This window comes from Equus przewalskii, chromosome 14 (assembly GCF_037783145.1).
Source record: "Equus przewalskii isolate Varuska chromosome 14, EquPr2, whole genome shotgun sequence".
Classification (NCBI taxonomy): Eukaryota; Metazoa; Chordata; class Mammalia; order Perissodactyla; family Equidae; genus Equus; species Equus przewalskii.
This window is the reverse complement of record NC_091844.1, coordinates 86,311,984-86,324,612: the sequence shown is the minus strand read 5'-3', so window position 1 is coordinate 86,324,612 and position 12,629 is coordinate 86,311,984. Positions and strand designations below refer to the sequence as shown.

The 12,629-nt window shown below is 42.3% G+C and overlaps 1 long non-coding RNA gene across 3 annotated transcripts in view; it reads left to right on the top strand.

Annotated features, from left to right (window-relative positions):
* The window catches only part of LOC139075467 (uncharacterized), a 123,135-nt gene that overhangs the window by 40,043 nt on the left and 70,463 nt on the right, over positions 1–12,629 (top strand). The gene's annotated exons all lie outside the window — the stretch shown is intronic.

The window sequence follows — 12,629 nt, the reverse complement described above, 5'->3', positions numbered from 1 at the left end:
AAAAGGCTGTGGGCTTATTAGCTGTAATGACACACTTAGCATCGTTACTTTGTTCTTTTCAAAGTACTTTCCCATTCATTTTCTCATTCAGGGCATTGGATTTTGTCCCCATTACACAAAGGAGGAGATGAAGATTCAGAGAGAGCAGGTCATTTTCCAAGGCAGTGGCTACACTCCAGCTTCTCCTGACTCGGGCCACCTTCTGGGAGACCTGCCTCTCTTCTTCCTTCTCTCTCCTTTCCCTTGGTCCTCGTCCCTCTTGTACTCCTCCCCCATCTCATTCTCTGGCTACTCAGAGACTTTGCCCATTGCCTCACCCCCACACGTTCCTATATTGGCCTTCCTCTGCAGTGCTGCAGGCTCCCAGATAATGTAAAACCCAGAAGTATCAGAAAGTGGCAGGTATGGAAGCAACATTTTGATGGAGATGATAGACCACCAGAAGGGTGCCTGGGCTCATGAATTCCCCTGGAGGGCTATCCACTTCATGCCTACACAGGGCCAGCTTCACTCTGACTCACCACATCTTTTACATAACATTGATGTTATGTTTGTTTTCTGCATCTTGACCCAAATAATGGGTAATAATCAGACCTGATGTTTCTCAGGGGTTTGGCCATGCTTCTTTAAAATCACTAATTAAGAGGGCCAATTTAAGTCATAAATACAAATCCAGCATGATGGTGTACAAAGTTTGTCAAACTTCAGTGGGAAAGGATCACCTGAGAGACTTTTTGAAAAACATGGTTGGCATCATCTCTAGAGATTGTGATTGTGTAAGTCACAGGATTCATGGAGTGTCGGATGATTATTTACTTTATCCAGCTTTATTGGGTGTAATTGAAAATTAAAAATGTATATATTTTAGGTGTACAACTTGATGATTTGACATATGTATAGTCAATAGGATTCTCACTTTGAAAGTCTCTGGTGCAAGTAGAATTGACTTTAGACTTAGACAGACCCAGGTGCAGAGCCGACCTTTGTCATACACTAGCTCTCTAACTTTGGAAGAGTTGCTCCATGTTTTTGACCTTCAGTTCTTTCCTGTTAGGAAATAAAGAAAAATACCTACCTCAAGGAGTTGTTGTCAGGATTCAATGAAATCAATGCAATCAATTGATTAAATCATTAAATGAAAGTACCTATCATATGTTGATGTTCATATAAATGAAAGATTGCTTTTTTATCTGATAGAATATTTTGTAAAAGTATAATGCTGCATAAATGAAAATATTTTGATCCATTGGGAAATTGGTTGATTGTATTATTTAGTTTGAGAAATACATTCTACTACTGTACATCTATCAGTGGAAATTTGCAGACATCACTATAGACGATAGTTGTAATTTATTTTTTTTAAATTTCAGCTTCCTCAATACAGTAGACCAGGTACCTGAAAACTCGACCTGTAGAACCTCCTAGTAATTCTGGATACAGAACTGCACCATCATTTAAGTGCAAGGCTGAGTTCACAAGAAAGGAAGGAACATCACAGCAGCCAGAACGAGGAACAAGATACAAGACAGTGGGTGACAGGGACATTCCTCCAAATTGTATATCAAGGGGCTTATGTGTAATGACTGGAGGAGACAGAAGTTGAAGCCTTGAACTTACTCTCCCCTCTTGCTCTGCCTACCTGTATGGGTGACAGCTCAGTGACAAGTACACTAGGAAAAGTCGGCCCACCAGCTCAGGGGGCTGGCAGGGATCTCGGACTGTCTCTACCTGGGATGAGGTTTCCATTAAAGGAGGGGAGGGGTAAAATTCCCTGAACAGTGTAACTGGGCCTGCCTCGAGGGGTTGGGGCTCAAACGGAAGAAGTCAGGACTGTGACGCCCAGGCACACCTGGCAACAGCAAACACAAAACCACTCTAGCAAAAGCAACACCGACAAGGTGGAGCCCAAGATTCCCAAATCCAAAATTCATGGAGAGTGAGTATGCTGGGAATGTTTAAAGACAAAAGAAGGAAGTGAAATCATTAGAAAAGACAACGAATTCTTCAAAAACACCAGATAGGTTTTGGAGAAAAAGGTAAATTAAGCTCTTAGAAAAGAAATTAAGATAATTAGAATGAGATAAGCAGCATGTATGACACACATGAAAAGAGAATTTGTGGCTGAGAAGATAGCTTTGAATCACTTATCCCTAACGAGCAAAAAGACATAAAGAGATGTAACATGCAAGGTTAAATCTACTCACCTGTTAGAGATAACCTACCTCTAACAAGAGAAACAAGAGAAGAGAATTGAAAAAAATGAAGGTAAGACAATATCTCTGGAAATAGTGAAAGCAAATTTTTCACAACTTATGAAAGTCTTGTATCTGGAGAGTCAGGAATCTCAATGAGTCCTAAGAAGGAAAAATTAAAATAAATCCATACCTAAACTCATGACAGCGACACTACGTACTACCAAAGACAGAGATGATTTTCACAGAAACCAGAGAGAGAGGAGAGGTGATCTACAAAGAAGAAGAAACAATGAGTCTGACAGTAGACTTCTCCATAGTGCTCAGGGAGGTAGAGTTTTGGCAGGAAGATCTATGTAGGTCACCTTGACTGCCTGAGTGAGAGTTCATGTTGGGGACATCCCAAATGGCCAAGCAATGAGTCCCTGCTCTTTTGTGGAATGCAAATTTAGCCAGATTTGGTGTGTTCACTCAGCAGAAAGAGGAGTAGTCCTCGCACTCACTGTGCACCTGGACAATGGCGTCTTCATTGTGGGAGATAGCGATGACTAAGAGTCATTCAGGAACTCCCTATGATTAAAGAAAACATTGACTGACACCCCAGATGAAAAGCACTTTTTAAGGACAAAGATGAGGCTGTGTGTGCCTGGCTGAATCTCTGTATAGAGATATGTAGAATCATAGGAAAATGTATGAAGATATTAAATTGATGTGTCATTATTTCCCCCTGAAATTGTGTTCTTTTCCAGTTGTTACTTCTCAGGCTGAGCCATGAGGCTTGTGGGCCCCAAGCAGGGGGGGAGCAGGCACCAGTGTGAGCCTGAGAAGTCCTGTGAACTCTAAATGTAAATGTTGATTCTCTTGATCTCCTTAGTAAGACTTAGTTTTGAAAGTCAGCCGAGAAGACGTTTAAAATTTAAAATCTCCCCTTCTGCACATCAAGACTTAGATCTGATCACAGCATTTTCTACAGGTAGGTCTATGGGAGTGGAGAGAGAGAGAGAGAAGCAAAGGGAGAGAGACAGAGAGACAGGAGAAAGAAAGAGACAGAGAGAGATGTAGAGAAATAAAGATGAGAAGAGAAAAGGTAAGATAAGTAAGGCTGTACAGTTGCCCTGGAAAAGCTGAAACCCCAGCAGCTGAGGAGAGAAGGAGGGACAAGCTGGGTGGGGTGGGTGGGGGTGAGGGTGGAGAAATGTGCAGTAGACTAATATCATACAGCTGTTTGCTTAGCTATTTTAGTGGCTTGCTTTATTGTGCCTTTTGTTTAATATCTCTTCCTCAGAGAAACTCTCCCTGATCATCTTACATAAATAGCACCCTTTCCTTCACTCGTCACCCCTTTTTGTTTGTTTGTTTGTTTGCTTTGGAAGATTCACCCTGAGCTAACATCTGTTGCCGAACTTCCTCTGTTTTGTGTATGAGCCGCTGTCACAGCATGGCCCCTGATAGACAGGTGGTATAGGTCCTTGCCAGGGAACTGAACCTGGGTCACCGAAGCAGAGCATGCAACCCAGGCTAGCCCTCCATCCCTTATTTTTTTAAGGTTTCTTTATCCTTAAACATTCTCTCTCTTACATTGTATGTCTACTTGTTGATGTGGTTACTGTCAGCTCTCTCAGTAGAATGCCTTATTTGTTGTCATCTCCTCCAAGCCTGGAAATGGTCTACCATAATGTTTATGCAGTCAGTGAATGGGGAGGGGAAAGCTAAAATCTAAAGGTGCTTTGCTCTGCTTGTTCTCCAGGACTATGGCAGGAGAATGTCTTACAGAGTGCTTCGTGCACCGACACAGGGAAGCCACATCGTAGTCAAATTAGCATGGTTGGCCAAAATAGAGGCTGCTCACGTGGATCTCCCTGAAGAGAGGTGGTGGTGTGAAGGTCATAACGTATAGGAAAGCGAATGAATCCATGTGGACCAGGTCAAACAAGGATTAGCTGCACATTCTCAAGGCCATGGCAACCTGATCCAGAATTCACGGAGCTTCGATTTTTCTGTTACATCGTGAGTGCTATCATAACTAGAAATATAATTATGTGGAGAAGAATCCCCAGGGGTTTCTAAACATCCTTCTCCTCCTTTAACATATAAAGACATACACATTTTGCATTACTATTAAGCAAGAAATAATAAATTATAAACAGAACAGAAATTACAATACAGTGGTGTGATATCTGTAGATTTTTACAGTCCCTGGAGTATGTCCCTCTAGAAATGTACATTCTTTCTGTTGTTTAAAAATATTCACAATTCTTTGTTAATCCAGTTCACCATACCCATATGGGAACACTGGAACAGAAAATGTATTTAGAATTCTATGGGCTCCATTCTTCCATTGCATTTCAATTAGAGACGCCATTTGTCTTGTGTGTTTTATCTCTTGGAACATTCTGCCGTGTGCTGTTGGAAGATAACACCATTTTCAGGTCTCTGAAGTTGCTGGGTTTTACTCTGTGTCTCCTAACACTCCATAGGTGTATGTAATCTCACCGTAACAGAATGTTGTCATGTCTTGTTGACTAATTAAGCTCCGTTACTCCAAATCTCAGCAGCTGAAAGTTCAAGTGTTAAATGGTGGGACAGTGAATCCAAAAGGGAGCTAACAAGGAGACTACTCAGGCACCGGCTGTGTTTTTACTTCTTGTTCATCCTTTGCTGTACTTTCCCTCAGTCATGCCAGGTGCTGCCTGGTTAGAGATGTTAGTAGGCTCAACTCAAAGCCAAAGATATTGTCCAAACATGAAATTAGGAAATAGATCATATGATCATATGATAAAAGACAGCAAATTCTTTTAGCTCGATATTCCAGCACAGGAGTGCAAATTGTTATAATCAACTTATTTGTTTATTCACACAGCAAACATTGAGTGTCTACTGTGTGTCAGACATTGGGAAAAATGTTGGGGCCATAACAATCCATAAGACAAGATTCTTGCCCTCAAAGAAGACAATCTAGTGGGGAAGAAAGATAAGTGGACAATTGTAGGGCACTATGCTAAGGATTGAGAGAGAGAGGCCTGTTTAGGAGCCTGAGGGCTCTGAAGAGAGAGGGAGACTTTTGTGTGCAGGAAGGGGTCGAATCAGGGAAGGCGACTTTTGACCTGTGTGCAGATCGGTTGGAAGAATGATGCTAATTGAAGTGGGAGAGGAAGCAGAGTCTAGACCATGGTAAAAGGCCATGCATTCCACAGTACAAGCTTGGGCTTCTACTGAAGGACTTGAGGGGCTATTGAAACGATTCCAGCTGGGAATTTCCAAGGGGAACCTTGGGGTTGAAATCATACCTTGATGGCTGTGTTAAAGGATTGACTTAACAGTGGAGGAAAGTGGGATCCCACAAATTGGGGGAATTCTTTCTAAGGAAAGGAGAAGAAGCAATGAAGGTCTGGGCTAAAACAGTGAAGGCTGATTCTAGAGTTATCTAAGGAGCACATCAGTGGGCTCAGCATGTGGCTGGAGTGAGGAGGGTTTGGAGTCTAGTTTGATTACCTTGAATGGACATGATGTTGTTTGTCAAACTAGGGAATATAGAGAAGAGACATTGTTTGGGGATGATGTCATGATTTCAGTGTGGTTCACTTTTGGTTTGAGGTACCCATGAGGCATCCAGGAGGAAATGTGGACCACTCAGCCAGCCATGAGTGCCTGGAGCTCCAGAGAAACATCTGGGCTGGAATGTAGGTTTGTAAGTCAGAAACTTTCCAGAGCAGTTACAAACCCAGTGTATAAACCTTGAGGATAAAAGTAGCAAAATGATAATTATAAAATTCCAGGGAATAATAAAATGTAAAGAAAGCAAGGAGAAGAAAACCAGAGACACAGACTGGGGGCAAGTGGTTTGAGGGGTAGGAGGAGACCCAGAAAAGAGAAAAGTCACAAAAGCTAACAGGAGAGATTACCATGGAGAGATGCCATCGAAAGTGTCAGTCAGACTAGGATGGCCCCTAGCCACTGGGATTTGGCAGTTCTGAAGTCTCAAGTGAACTCTAGGTGAGCAATGCCAGTGGGTTAACGAGTGAACTGAGAACTAAGCAAAGTAAAGAGAGTAAAGCGGAGCCTAGAGTTCATCCAGCTCATTGGCTTCAATTTGTAGATGTATGAGATTGAGGTGCAATGAATGTTTGCCCAATGACATCTACAGCCTGGCAAACTGGGTTTATATGAAGGATCAGAGAAATATCCTCAGAAAGAAGGAGGCAGGGTCTTGTGGAGGGTCTTGGATTCCAGTGCAGGAATACAGGCTTCAGTTTGTTGCCGTTTTCAATAGCAATGTGGAACCACTGAAGATCCTCGAGGTGAGTGCTGGTGTGTTCACAAGAACATCTTGAAAAGGTCAATTTAATGTAAATGAGCATGAGACTGAAGGGAGAGAAAGGATGGTAAAGCTGGAAGTGAAGGTTGGGGGCTGTCACAAACTCAGGTGTTGAGGGCTGAGCATAAAAGAGTCGGGATGCGAGAGAGTTGGCTAGCCAATCGTGAGGACGGGGTCAATGAATGAATGGGGAGAAAACGAAATAGAGAAGAAGCCTAATTGTAAGTTTTCCTGTCTTTTTGTCTTAAAAGAAGAGAGATTCATTAGTGTGAATAGGAAAATCTGGAAGAAATATTGTTTCTTGGCATATAAAATGTCTCTTCTGAAAAAAAATGGTGATTCTAATTTTCCAGCGTAGAATCAGTTTTAGGATGTACCAGCAGACTACTATAAACGTGTCACCTAATGCGTCTCTTCAAGTTCGTACATACTCACTTGCTAGTCAACACTGTACAGCCTTCATTTCAGTCCCTCAGTGAGTTCTCATTCACTTTGTTGTTAGTGTCGTCAAGTGAATTTTGACCCCTAGGTACCCTGGGAACAGCACAACAGAGCCTTACCTTGTCTTTCTGCACCATCCTCTCACCGTCCAGTGCACTACTGGAGATTTTTCAAGAGTGGGTAGCCAGATATTTCTTCCTAGTCTGCGTAGTCTGGAAGCTCCACTGTAACCTGTTCGCTATGGGGGACAATGCTGGTTTTGACAATCCTGGTGGCATAGCTTTCAACATCACAGCAACGTGCAGCTGCCACATTATGACAACCGATAGATGGGTGGTGTGGTTCCCTGGCCGGGAAATGAACCCAGGCCACAGTGCTCTGGGCCTCAACCACTAGACCACCAGGACTGGTCTCACTGACTGTCAGGCTGCTGTTCCCCCAACCCAGCCACTGGAATGCAAACCCCCGATGGTCTCACCTCACCTGTCAGGAGCAACTGAATAACAGAGAGCAGCAGTGAGAGCTCATGTTACTAATATTTCATTACTTTTACAAAAGAGACAAGAGCACATTCATTAGTATATGATGAAATATTACCCTAAATAAGTAAAATTAAATTATGCTTGTCAAAATAAATGAACACTGTACATGCCATGATTCAGTGTCCCTAATTCTTTTAATTATTTTTTTTCTTGCTTGTTAATTTGTGAAATTTGCTAACTCACACTGGGCTCCCTGTCATTACTGAGAACGAGTCGACTTTGCTGTGACACAAAGGATTTGCACACCCTGATCCCATGGCTTCTGGCATGCTCTGCCTGGGTACCCTGTGGACTAATTGATTGGTTCTTTTCCTCTCTTCAAGCTTGTTACAAGCTATCTATTAATTTTCACCCTTTGAAATTGATGATCAGGAGATGAGCATTCTCTAGGCAAATAGAAGAACACCATTTTGCTTTGAAATCGGAAATTCCACTCGAGTCTACACAATGACTATAACATTGCTTTCTTTTTAGTGTTGTGTGTGTCTTCTTATGAACGCAAAGAACAACTTGCTAGTTTCAAATGTGTTGCTCTGCTGAGCCTTCTTTGCAGGTCCATCACCTCGAGGATGCAAAAGTCCCGTTGGCCTAGGTGTGCTGTGGGAGAGCTTCAAATCCAGAAAGTGCTCACTGAGTACCTTCTGGTGGTGTGAGGCATTCTGCAAGAGTTTCATAAATATTACCTGATCCATCCTCACAATACTTGTGTGAGTTAGGCATTTTGAATTTCCTTTAAAGAGTCTGACGCTCAAAGCAGTTAAGTGGACTTCTCAAATTCATGTACCTGCTGAATGACAAGATGTGAATACATGTCTTTCAAAAACGTGTTTTTACCAACTCGAGGTTCGTTATTGACTCCCATCAAACTGCCCTTAGATTGTATGTTATTATTAAGAAGCAAATATGTTTAGATGATAAAGAAATAGGGTATGTGAAAATGGTAGAGGGGAGGCATTAGAGGCAGGCATTGAAGAAAGGCTTGCACAGTTATCTCATTCTTAATTTTAATTTTTGAAAAAAAAATAGATGTTTATTGAAAAACATCGAGAAAAGTACAGCCCCAAAAGAAATGCCTATCAACATTGCATTTGCACAATTTATCTTTCAATATTTTCTTTCAGGCACCAGTAGTTTTAAAACTCTCCGTAGCCTCTGAACTAGCTCTCATCACACTGGAGTCTCATGCTCTCACCTTGAACATGTGTTGGCCTTCGGGACTCACTTTTAAGGAAGAGGATGTAGGACGCAAGCCCATGATGCCCCTGACTTCCTCCCAGGCTAGACCACATGGGGCTTCCTCCGTTTCCTTCTCTACATTGGGGTATGCAACCAGGGAGCGCTGAACTGTCCTACACTGTGATTGTCACTCCTGATGCGACCAGACTGGAGACACCACATAGAGGCCAAGAAGCCTGAGGAGCTCAGTGTGGTCCCAACACCAACCGTGAGCGAGCTCTGGGAGGAAGCCCAGCTTCCCCAGGTGACGCAGAGATGCTGTCCTCACGGAGACCCACCCTGGAGGCCAATTTGCGAGGAAAAGAAAGAAATCTTCATCTTTTTTTAAGTCACTAAGATTTGGGGTAGTTTGTTACACAGTCAGTCACTGGGACACGGGCATGGCTTATTTTTACACACTTGTGTTCATATTTTATCGGAGGTCTTAACTCACTGTACGTATTGTCTAAAAGAAAGGCTCCTCCAGATAAATTTCTTTGGTTTAATTATGAGAATGTTTGTATAATAAGGGGGAACAATTTATGCTTAAACTGTTTACTTTTAGATGTCTAATTTGTTTGTTTAGACATCTGTTTGATAGAGATTTTCTGTGGCAATTCAATAGGATAAGTTTTGCTGAGGGGACTTTTAATTCTCCTAAGGACAAACTTGGGGTACTGGGCCTGTTGATAACCCCCATCTTAATCAATTATATTTTTTGAAAAATACCTAATATTCCCCCACTATTCAGGAACGAATTTTGATTTTTTTCCTGATTGGTCATCATCACCCCAGGTAACATTATTATCTTCCAGAAAGATACGAGGCTGGCATATTTTAAAAGTGCTTGTGTATCTGATGACGAAGTAAGGCAATTTGGCTGAGCGTGATTCTTACATCTCAGATTTTCTCCACTTAAACTCCGGAGCTGTGTACATAGCCTTTCAGCCCTAACTGCTGAGGTGCAGTCTGAGACTAGTCTGCTATGGTTTAATTTTGGAAGTGAGCCCGGCCTGCCACCCCCCCACCGAACAGATGAATAGATGGTTGTAAGAGTTTACTTTATTCTCCTAATGAAAAGACCACCAGAATCAGTCTAGATGCAAACCTAACCAGCATCTCGGAGGCTCATCTTTATACAATGAGGTTTTTCCAAAATCACGGATGTCCCTGATGAGACACAGCTCTTCTCATTGCATCCAACCAAGGACCTCTGTACTGGTTTTGCCCATTCTGGGAATGTTTCTCCCATCAATTTGTCTTCCTGTGGCTCATTCGTCTCAACATTCAGATCTCTGTTCCTCGTCTGACATGCTGGACCTGACCACATGATCTAGAGAGTTTCCCAGTCTCTCTTCAGCCCGTCACTCTGTTTCTTTTTCTGAAAGCAGTTATCATTATCTGAAAATATCCTGTTTCCCTACTGGCTTGCTTGTTGATGGCCTTTCTACTTTCACTAGAACCGAAACTCCATGAGAGCAGGACACTTTTGTGATATTCACTGTTACTCCCCACAGCCTGACACGTGGCTGGAAAATAGTAATTGCGCCAGAGACAGTCGTCAAATGAATGAATGACAGATGAGTGGATGAATAGTGTTGAGTTCCTTAACAGAAACTCCTAAAATTTTTTGATTGGGAATTTTAATCCCTGTTAACCTTATCTATCCCCATCCTCTCATCAGATTTTGCTCCCGGTTGTTTTCCTCCAGTTTCAGATTCTACGTGTGTTTCCGTTTGCAGCCATAGCAAACATGCTATGTTCAGCCTTCCTGTGTTTTTAAATCTCCTGCTACATTTTAAAAGTTTTTCTGCAGTCGTTCTTCACCTCTTTCTTTTTATTTATCCTGGGTGTAGTATAGAATCTTCAACATGTGCCTCCACATCACAACTGAAATTTGCAGCAGTTAATGTGTTATATGAAGAGAGGGATGCGGTTGGGGGGAACCTCACACTGACAGGCTCATGAAGCAGCAGCTAGGAGGTCAGGAGACAGCTGGCCTGCTTCCTGAATGTGGCAGGTTTGGAATTTCTCTGCTAGGGAGATAACGAGTGAGGGAAAGAGGGACCCTTCTAGTCTATTTTCAGACAGGCATGGCACAAGTGCATGGACATTATCCATCTAGTTCCACTGGCCTTGTCGTTGTTGTAAATGCTTCTTAAACTTCATCCTCTGTCTCAGTGGTGTAGACAGAGGCTTTGATTTCTGGAGGCTGCTAGCCAGACATGAGTTTTAAGAAAATTCATGTGCATTTGTCTTTATTAGAAAATAAATAAATAAATAAATAAATGAATATATATATATATATATATATATATATTACAGTTCAGTGTTGGAAAAACATTCAAAGAGGAGAATTTTTCTCAGTCTGTCTTCAAATTGCTAATATTTTTAAAAATTGAAGTGTAACTTACAGAATGGAACAGGCAATGCTTTGAACACTCAGAGATTTGACTCACATCCTGAAGTTGTGTTAGTGGGTGGAGGGTCAAGGTCGTCAGGTCTGTATCCTTTGGTGGGATAACAGACTTCAGAAGGAGGACGTCTAATTTTCGATGCAGGTAGGTCGCAGGCTACTGCCTCTGCCCAGTTTGTAGCTGTGTCCCTGGAAGCTGGGTCTGAGGCTTTGCCAGCGAGTGGGCATTTGCCTTTGGCATTGGCCTAAGTGCTCTTCCTCCGACAAGCCGAAAGCCTTCAGCTACTCTCCAGAAGAGCCACGCAGCCCACTCCGACACACGGGAGTGGGGAGAGGGGAGGGGTAGGGAATAGCTCAAATTCTGTCTGCAAGGGTGAGACGACCGCCGTGTGCAGTGTCAGACTGGAAACTCCACATGCAGCTCTCCTAACTCACCGGGCAATAACCGGCACAAGAAATTCAGCGTAGACTCTGCACCACTTCTTTCTGTCTTTTTGGATGAAATTTCACTTGTATTCGTAGCACTTTGAGAATTACTTAATCTCTCCTTAAATCACTGAGGTGTGCCTTTTTAAATGGTGTTTGCATAGGCCATTAATCAGAATGAATAAAAGAAAAGCCCTAAGATCGAGGGCATTGCTTTTAGAATTTGTGCCTACCCAGTGCCTTCTCCGGAATTTACTTAGAACACAGGAAGAAGTTGTCTGTGCATGAACCCTTGAGAACTGCTCAAACATACTTACAGTTTAGGCAACTACAGTGGGTAAAAAAATGGTGGACGCTTATCACCCTCTCCCCCCACCCAAGAGGCAGTCTAGGGGCTAAGTACTACATGTAACCACTTGTATATATTGTTTTTACATTTGTTTATCTACTACATTCTGTTAGGCTCTATCTGTTTGTAGATATTGGAGATTTAGCAGGAAGAGAGATTGTCACCTTAAATCAAGTTTATAAATAATTACAATTATGATTAATGCAGTAAAATAGAAGCATATGCTGATATGGGCTGTGACAGGAAGACGTACCCCAGTCCGAGTGTTACTGACGTTTTCATGGAGCACCTGCCTGGACTCCGTCCCTAAATTGCCATCCGCCCCTTTGGTACCACTGGGAAGGGCAGGAATATCTGCAGCCTGGAGTCCAGTTGGTATCAGCTTTTAGTTTTTTTCCTTGACAAGATGGCCATTCTTATAAGACAGTTTCTTCAGGTGGCTGATGGCCTTCTCAATCTGGCTTCTTTTTATGGCCTTGTGAGAAAAGCATATGTGAGTATCTTGGAATAGAAGCATAGAATTGTAAAATTCAACACTGACTCACAACTTGGAGTGTTTTTCTTGCACTCTGAGAATAACGAGGATAACCCAATGATGAATTCCATGTGACAAAGGAGAACATAGGTGCAAAAGAAAGATACCTGCATTCTGCTCAATTTTGTGTTTATTTCTAACCAAATGTGTTCATGTGTGTGTTTTTTATTGGCCTGCCTGTGATATAGGAGCAGAGGC